Below are 9,311 nucleotides of genomic sequence, written 5' to 3'. Positions count from 1 at the left end.
AAAATAGTGTGTATGTTTGTTTTTCTTTGTCCAAGTTGTTACAAGAAACAAAAAAACGATCATTTGTTCTAACTGGGAATGTGTGTGCAGTGAAAGTTCAATCCTTAGAGATCTAGCTCTATTACCAATTGAGTTGCAGGAGCAAGTAGTAAGGCGTCTTCCTCATAACAAGAGGGTGGTGAAGTTAAGACGGAAGGTCCTACGCGTGGATTCCATTTTCCTCTTGTTGTTGGGCACTAAGGAAGACCGCGCATTCATCCAACTAGTGTGTGCCCTAAGATTGGTAAATAGAGTGAAATTTGGCGTTTGGCGAGTGCATTTCACCATTGAGGAAGACTCTTCAGGAAACTTGCGGCCAGAGTTCATGCTTCATAGACTCACATTTGGTGAATTTTTCCCTCATTTGCGTCTTATTAATAGTCTTCCTTTCGCTTTCAACAAAGGAGATAGGGAGCTATTCAGAGCTTGTCTTAATAAAGAGAGCATAGAGAAGATTGCAAATTTGTATAAATTCTCATCCTTCTCTACTTTCTATGACACTTTGTTCATAGAGACATTGTAAATCTCTTTATGCTTTTGAATGATTTAACCATAATCCTAAGGAGTTTTTGTCCAGGAATTTTGTAACACAAGTGGAGTCTTTAAATCTTGCAAACTTGATTGGACTTGATGAGGATGTTCTTTATGAAATTGTGAGAAGGTTGCCTCACTCCGACTGTGTGGAACTCGAAGGAAAGGAGCTCCTAGTCAATTGCTACTTTCTCACGGCCTTCGACGAGCATGAAGATCTAGTTTTTATACAAATCGCTTGTGCGTTGGGAATTGTAGAACAAGTGCAATTTATCACTTGGGACGTGGTTGCTCTTTTGGATCCAGAAAATGAAGTTCTAGAGATTTCTGTTTATCGCCTTAGCTTTGAAGAATTTCAACCCTTCTTAGAGCTCATCAATAGTCTACCTTTTTGTTTTGATCAGACAAATCGAGACCTCATTGAAGCTTGGATAGCTGAAGAAGAAAACCTAGAGTGGTATTTTCTTACTTCTTCATTTGCAGGCGAGTGGTTCTAAATCTCTATTGTATCCCTTATTGTAACTCGTGTTGTAATCTTTCATAATAATGGAGAGCCAACGCCAAATGTCTGGATATCCTCTTTTCTTTGGAGAGCCTGGAGAGGATGCAGAATTATTTTTAGCAAATTTCAAGATGTCTTGCCGTATCAAGAGGATAGTAACCGATCAAGAACGTGTAGAAATGTTTGAGGTGGTCCTTAGGAAAGATGCTAGTACTTGGTTTGACTCTTTGCCTGAGGAAGTTAAGGGGAATTACACAGAAGTTTTGAATCGTTTTAAGAGATACTTCTTTGATCCCCAAAACACTCAAAAACTATGGCAAGACATTGTTTCTCATAAGCAAAAAGACTTCGATGACTACTACTTGTACAAGCAAGAGTTTCTACGTCTTTGGGCTCTATGGATACGAAATGTTGCTAACCCTGGTGATGGTGCAGAATTTTTAAAGAAGGAGAGGTTCATAGCCGGACTCTTTCCTGACCTTAAGGTAAAAGTTGAGGCGGGTGCACCTACTACTTTTGATGCAGCTAAAACTAGGGCTGCTGAGAAGTATAGGAAACTCAAGTGCTTAAGGGGAGAGGTTCCAATAGAAGGTCTTAGACCCAAAGGTAAGTCACAAGCATCAACATCTAGGGAGCTTCCTGAGGTAACGGCTGAAGTGATTGAGAAGTTAAATGAATCTTTAAGCAGCCTGTCAATTCACCTTGCACAAGATGTAGGTCCAAAGGGACAAGCAAAGAAGTCAGAAGAGAGAGAGCCACGAACTAGGAGAGTCTTGCAATGTTGGAATTGCGGAGAGTCTGGACATGGGATGTATAATTGTCCTTGGCCCCGTGGAGAGCCAGGGACACCTAACTTGAATTACCCAGTGATGAATGCAAGAGAAGGAGCTGGTCAACAACCAAGGCTTCTACAAAGGCCAAATGGACCAAGACCACCTCCACAAGGGGTAGAAGGAGTTCCACCTTTGCCAGATCCAAATGTGCATGTGGTAGAGGTGACAAATTCAAATGAGTTTGACATGGAAGCCAATGGCATTAAGCGTGGCCGAGGAAAAGGTAAAGAGAAAGAGGGTGTCCCATCACAGAGTGACCGTGGACAAGGCAAGAAGGCAAAGGAGACCAAGGAAGCTAAGAGGACTCGACATCGTATCAATCTCCAAGACTTCCCTCTTGGACATGGTATGGCTCCATACAACCTGTTGGAAGACATGCGAGGTAAGGGTCCTGATATCTCATGGCCTCAGTTTCTTGCATTATGCCCACAAGTTAGGAGGGATTTAACAAAGGCAGTTAGCACTAGGAGAAAGGTAAAAGAGAGTTTTCCTGTTGTCAAAATTGCACATGCTGAAATGAACGAGGATATTACACCTGTGCTAGATTGTTACATAAAAGGAAGATTGGTTAGGAAAGGTCTAGTGGATGGGGGTGCACAAATTTGCATCATGACAGAAGGGCTCATGCAAAGACTAGGCATGCACATCCATGAGACACCTGAAATCAAAGTGAAAATGGCAAACAATAGCAAGGCTAGGTGCGTAGGCATTTGTAAAAATGTTTTTGTGGAGGCCTTTGGCATTAAGAAGGTAGTGGATTTTTATGTTATGTCAACCAAGGGAAGTGGTTATCCATTTATCCTAGGAAGACCATGGCTAATGAAAATGCGAGCTTTGCAGGATTGGGAGAGTGGGAAATTAATTTGCAGGAATGACAATCATAAGAAGGTTGTCTTTGACATGAAGGAGCAACGCCAAGAGGAGCTCCATGAAGAATCATCTCAAAGTGAGACGGAAGAAGGTTGGACCGATAGCACTTCAGAAGAAGAAAGTAGCGGCAGCATTACTGAAGAGGAGTCTTACATCAAAGTCATGGGGGTAAGGTTTAAGCCAAGCAACCAAGAGACCTCTTGTCAAGGCTTGGAGGAGGTAGGTCCTCAAGAGAGCGAAGGTGTTCAAGATGAAGGGATGCTGGCAGGTATGCTATCAACAACACTTACAAAGGATGAAAGAGAGGAGTTCAAATGTGTGCTAAGGAAGTTTCCTAGGCTTTTTGCTAAAGACTACACCGACGTGCGTGGGGTAGATGTTGTTCAACACAAGATTGAGTTAAAGCCTGAGGCCACACCTAAAGCTCAGAAGCTACGAAGGCTAGGAGTTATAAAGGAACAGGCTCTACTCAAGGAGGTAAGGAAGCTTCTAGCAGCAGGTTTCATTTATCCAGTAGAGAATTCAGAGTGGGTCTCTCCTGTTGTTGTCACTCCTAAGAAAAATGGCAAGTGGAGGGTGTGTGTGGATTACCGTCCCCTCAATGAGGCAACAAAAAGAGATCACTTTCCCCTCCCATTTCAAGATGAGATACTAAATGAGGTAGCTGGTCATGAGAAGTACACTGTGTGTGATGGCTACTCAGGTTACTTTCAAATAGGGATTGCATTGGAGGATCAATTGAAAACAACCTTTATCACTCCTTGGGGTTGTTATGCTTTTAGAGTCATGCCATTTGGTCTGACAAATGCTCCTGCAACATTCCAACGTTTCATGAACATGGTGTTTCAAGCATTCTTTGGAAAGTCAATTAGGGTGTTCATTGATGATTTCTGTATTCATAGCTCAGAATCATTGCATCTACAAAGGGTAGAAGAAGGTTTAAAGAAGCTCTACGACATGGGAGGTCAACTCAACCCCGACAAGTGCCACATAGGTGAGGATGAAGTGATCTTGCTCGGTCACAAGGTTTCCTATAAAGGCATTGAGGTGGATCCTTCAAAGGCAAAGGCTCTTATTGAGCTCCCATCACCGAAGAGTCTTAAGGAGGTCATCTCTTTCATTCAGAAGGTGAAGTATATGTCACGCTTCATTCACTTAGCCTCGGAGTTGCTTCATCCTTTGCAAAAGTTGACACAACAAGTAGAATTTGCATGGTCTGATGAGCTTGAAGAGTATTTTTGTAACATTAAAGTCATTTTGTCAGAGCTACCAACACTCATGCCTCCTTGTTGGGAGTACACATTCTTTGTTAGCTCTAGTGTTGGAAGGGAAACAATTGGTGCTGTGTTGCTACAACAAGATCCCCACAGTACAAGGATGCGACCCATCTACTTTGCTAGTAGGGTCATAAATGCTTTGGAGAGAGACTACACAGAAGCAGAACTCATGATGCTTTCTCTCATGTTTGCGGTGAGAAAGTTTAGATCCTACCTGCTACCAAAACCTTTTGTAATTCTCACTACAGAGAATTTGTTCCCTTGGGTGTCATCTCAAATGAATCTTAGTACTAGGATCTCAAAGTGGATTATGGAGTTGCAAGAGTTTCAATACTCTTTTAAGGTAGAAGATAGTGTGCGTGCACAATTGGCAGGGATTCTCACTTATAGGGTGCATGAAAAGGAGATTAAGGTGCCTGAAGTAAAGACCCTACCATTACCACCACCAAAAAGTATTCCTAATGCTTTTACCTTGTTCTTTGATGGAGCTTTTCGTCGAGCCACAGGGAAAGCAGGAGGAGGGCTAGTGTTGCTCAACCCAAGTGGAGAGGTGGTCATGAAAGAGAAGTCCAATCTACCAAGTTCAGCTAGCAACAATGAAGCAGAATACGACACACTAATTCATGGTTTGAAGATGTGCATTGGCCAAGGGATAAAACGTCTCATGGTAAAGGGAGATGCACTTCTCATTGTTAAATAGATTTTAGGCATTTGGGCATGCAAGAATGAAAGCTTAAGGACAAAAGTTCATGCCATTCGTAAGATGTTTAATCAGTTTGAAGAAGTGCAACTATATCATATTCCGAGGAAACAAAATGAAAATGCCGATTTACTTGCACAACAAGCAGTTACATGTGTTGAGAGAGAAGTGCAGGTCATCATGGTGGCAGCAGCTGTCAAGCAACCGAGATACCAGGGATTGGAGTCATTGGCTCCCATTATTGGCTACATTTTGGAGGGTGAGTTTCCACAAGACTTCACGAAGGCTCAAAAGAGGAGACTCATGAAGAAGGCAAGCGCATATCTCTTCCTAGAAGGCTCCCTCTATCAAAGAGGGAGGGATCAAGTATGCAGAAGAGTACCAACTATTTAGGAAATTCCAGCCATTCTAAAAGGTTTGCATGAAGAAGCATGTGGTGGTCATTTTGCCCAAGAATTAACTGTGAAGAAGATTTTGCTTGTGAGGTATGTTTGGCCAAGTCTGCATGTGGATGTCCAACATTGGTGTAAAAGTTGTCACAATTGTCAGGTAAATGGGAATAGAAGATTGGTTTATGGTCCAAGGCAAATCGTGCTTGCAAATGGACCGTTTGAAAAGTGGGGCATTGATGCTATGGATCCTCTGCCTAGGACAAAAAATGGTAAACTCTACATTCTAGTGGCTGTAGACTATATGACTAGGTGGGTGGAAGCACAGAGTGTGGCAAAGGTAAATGAGAAAACAGTGAGCAAATTTGTCTACACTCACATTTATTGTAGATTTGGCACACCTTTGGAGATTGTTTCTGATAATGGTCCAGGGTTTAGAAAGGGATTGCTCACAGAAGTCTGTGAAGAACTTCACATTCTACATCGTCACAGTACACCCTACTATCCCCAATCAAATGGTTTGGTAGAAAAAGCTAATGGTGTCATTGCAGGCATCATTAGAAAGATGGTGAAAAACAAGACAAAGTTGTGGGATGACTTCTTGGATGGTGCCTTGTGGGCGTATCGAACCACATATAGGGAAGCCACGGAGTTCACACCATTTCACTTGGTCTATGGTCAAGAGGCTTTACAGCCAATTGAGCTAAACATTCCAACAATGCGACTTCATGGCAAATCAGCACAAGATGATCAAGAAGCATGGATGGATCGACTTCTTACCTTAGCTTGAGCTTGAGTGGAAAAGAGAAGCAGCATACGAGTGCTATAAGAGGAAAGCCACACAGACAAAGGAGAAGCTTGACAAGAAACTGAAGGACAAAGGCATCAATGAAGGAGATCTTGTGCTAAGGTATGACAATCGACTCGATAATCGTTTTGATGCCAAATTTGAAACAAGATGGCAAGGGCCATACATAGTCAAGAAGGCTTTCAATTCAAGTTACTATCAACTTATGGACTTGAATGGTAAAGAGCACTCCAGGAAAGTAAACGGGTATCGCTTGAAGCCCTATTTGAGTCGCCTTCTACCAAAGGATCTACCAAAGATCTGTCAAAAGGCCACTGTCTCATGTAAGTATTGTTCCATGAAGCATGAGTGTAACACAAACCAAAATTCCAAGGGGCCAAACAATGAAGATCTTGTCAAGGACTCTGAAGCACTCTCTTTGGAAAAGATTCTTTATGATGGTACATGAATATACCATCATCCTGGGGGAGGGCTAATGATAGCCGTTTTTTCGGCTCTTAGTAATTGCCACAGTGAGTTACCTCACCCTACCAAAATCACCCAAACACTGTGGCTATCCCTACCATTTCACTGTACATAGGCGTGCGTGAGTCACGGGACTTTTCCCATATCTTCTTAAAAAACCCTCAATTAGCTAGTCATTGGGCTAGTTGAGCCAAAAAAATAAAAAATATAAAAAATATAAGTATATTATGGTCCATGCGTATGTAAATATTTCTTTGTATATAGGGCCTAAATAAAATATTTTTTCATAATTATTTTGGTATTTATTTAAATATTTCTACCTAGGTGTGTGTTATTTATGCTCTGTACATTGCCTCACCATTACCACAATTTTTCTTACCATTTTTCATACTCTTTATTCCATATAGAAATATTTTCATGTAAGCTTCTCTTATATTTGGTGTAACTCCACCCCAACAAAAATCCAAAAAAACTAGTTTTATTTATGTGTATATTTTTTCACTATTGTGATTTTTCCCTTCCTACATCTATTTTGTTTTTTTTTCTAAAAAATTAGAACACCAAAAATATTTATCTTTTTATGGTAGCCTCATAATGAGAGAGATTTATTTTTACCCCTTTATATTTTTTTCCACTTATATTATTTATATTTGACATGTACATATTTTTTAGACCCCTCAATATTTGATTTTCTTAGTTGTACTATTCACTTATATCATAATCTCAACAATATCTTCAATTATAGACCTACCAAATAAGGTCAAGGGTAGGTGGCATGCATACATGCACTATGGAGGGCTCACTCTTGGAGGTATTCAAAAGAATCATCCAAAGAAGGACCCCACAAAGACCTTGTGCAGTGGAAAAAAACGATCGGTTTTGCTGAATTTTTAAAGTTCACTTGCTCTCTGAATTTGAAAAGGTGATACAAACAAACGTTGTAGCTCGTGGCCTGAACTTTTGCCTCAAATTTTTTCATATTGTTTTGAGCTACGAGCTGGGAGCTATGATTTTATTAGTGGACCCCAGTTTTCCCATGCTATGCAGCCACACTCTCTCTTCCACTTTATCATTTTCCTCTTTCACACACACTTCTCCACTCATCATCCCCACCTCTCTCACCACTCCTCTCTGCACCCTACTCACCTTCTCCTCAACCTTGAAGAATAAGAGAAACCATGGTGAACTCATACCTCCCACACACAATTCCATTTCAAAATTGACCACCTAGTCTCATTTTTCCTCCTCCACTTTACCCATATCTATCAAAAAAACCACAAAATTCAGCCTCTTCTCTTAAAAGACAGCATCATGGTGGTTGATTACTCAGCTTCAATTACCTTGTCTCTCAAGGAAGGTCAAGAGTGGAGAAAAAATGTACCGTCAAAGCTAGTGGACCGTCAACAAGCGTCAAAATTGGCCCTACTCAAGATACTTGGAGCATCAACCTTATAAGAAATCCACCTTTTCTTACCTCTTAAGAGTTTTTCTTCCTTATTTGTATCCTACATGGATACTCCCATTGTAAATATCCAATTCCATTTGTAAATTAATACTAACTATACTAACACTAACCCACTATGAAAAGTCCTATCACCTCCATTTCTCTCCTCTCTCTTTCCCCACCAACTTCTTGATAATTCCAAGCAAAAGAAATTAGATAAATGGCTGAAAATCTAACCCAACCATGGTTAGAGAAGTAACCCTAGCCTTCAAAATTGCTATAAAAGGAGGGTGTGGCTAGCACAAAAGGGGGAGCCATAAGCAAGAGCACTATGCTATAGCTTGAGAAGCCAAGCTCAACCTCTCTAGAAGGAGCTCTTGAGTGGAAGCTCATTGTCTTATGCATGTGCATGTGTTGTAATAGGGGATTAGCAAGGGAACTCTATGCCATTTGTAAGAGAGAGAGTGTTCATTCAATTGAGAGTAGGAAATCTATCATTTCTTCTACTAGTGTAAGCCCAACATTTGCTGAATCAAGGAGGGTGGATTTGGACTAAGCTTGGATACTTTGTCTCCCTTCCAACGTGAAGTAATGGACAACAATGATGCGTAAGTGTCTTGGTGTTTTTTGTTAAGTTCTTGATAGCTTGTCTCTGGTGTTGTCATCAATCTAGCCATAAATCCCACATACTGTAAGAGGGCGACAGGGTGGAGAGGACTCCCCTGGCCTTAAGACAGTGATTGGGGTGGTTTTTTCTTGTGATGCGTTGTGGTGAAATTTACGCAAGCTATGTTGAACAAATACTAATCTCACTTTGATTTGTCATGGGAGATTTGTAAGAAGGTATTAATGCAACAAGCACCCTCTCCCCCTTTTTATCTCTTTCTTACATATATATATTTATGTTTGCTTGATCATTAACGATACACTTCAAAGCAGCCCGAGCACCATCTCTCTCTCTCTCTCTCTCTCTCTCTCTCTCTCTCTCTCTCTCTCTCTCTCTCTCTCTCTCTCTCTCTCTCTCTCTCTCTCTCTCTCTCTCTCTCGTGTTTTAGTGTGTGAGAGTATTCCATTTGTGTTAGGGTTAGTGTAAATTCCTTGCTTGTTTGTGGGTTGCTCTGACGATTCTCCTCTTTTGCGTCCTAGTTCGCTCTTAAACTAGGTGGTGATATTCCATTGCAAAAGATATATCACAATCATAAGTCTTATATTTCACACGAAGAGTTTGAAGTTTTGAAATTAATTATAAAGTTTATTAATGAGATTTGTTGGAGTGATCCTCAACCATCCAACTCTAGAGTAGAATATGAGTCAGTGTAAACATAAACACTGAGATAATTGTAAACATTGACATGATGGAGCTCTTTATACTTTTTAACATTGTGCTTATGTTTTTTTCCAAGTATTTAAGTGTATGTTTTGCAAGTGGACATGTTAATAAATCTCAATCTCT

This window comes from Adiantum capillus-veneris, chromosome 5 (assembly GCF_014529385.1).
Source record: "Adiantum capillus-veneris isolate H3 chromosome 5, ASM1452938v2, whole genome shotgun sequence".
NCBI classification, from domain to species: domain Eukaryota; kingdom Viridiplantae; phylum Streptophyta; class Polypodiopsida; order Polypodiales; family Pteridaceae; genus Adiantum; species Adiantum capillus-veneris.
Note: the sequence above shows the minus strand (reverse complement) of the source record.